We start from the raw sequence: 320 nt of genomic DNA, 5'->3' as shown, positions 1-320 counted from the left end.
AATCTAAAGGGCACTTTACTCTTGACCGCGGCCTTTGGCGCTCGCAGTCGACGGAGGCCTGTATGAAGTTAACCCCACACTTTTCAAATTTAATAATTTTGACAGTTGTGCTAATTTGTGCTAGGTTTGTGCTACATTGTGCTCGAATTATAAATTTTTAATACGAAAAATGAGCAAGAAAAATGAAAAAAAAACCATTTTTTGGTAGCCCCCCACTTTTCGATTTTTGAAAATTTGTTTATTGTGTTAGGTTGTGCTAAGTTGTGCTAACATTGTGCTAAAGTAGTATCTTCGAAAAATAATCACAAAAGAAATAAGAT

Source organism: Odontomachus brunneus, unplaced genomic scaffold, assembly GCF_010583005.1.
Source record: "Odontomachus brunneus isolate Ranch 3 - 2012 unplaced genomic scaffold, Obru_v1 Obru_scaffold_002, whole genome shotgun sequence".
In the NCBI taxonomy this organism is placed as follows: Eukaryota; Metazoa; Arthropoda; class Insecta; order Hymenoptera; family Formicidae; genus Odontomachus; species Odontomachus brunneus.
The sequence above is the reverse complement of the archived record's forward strand: the minus strand, read 5'-3'. Positions refer to the sequence as shown.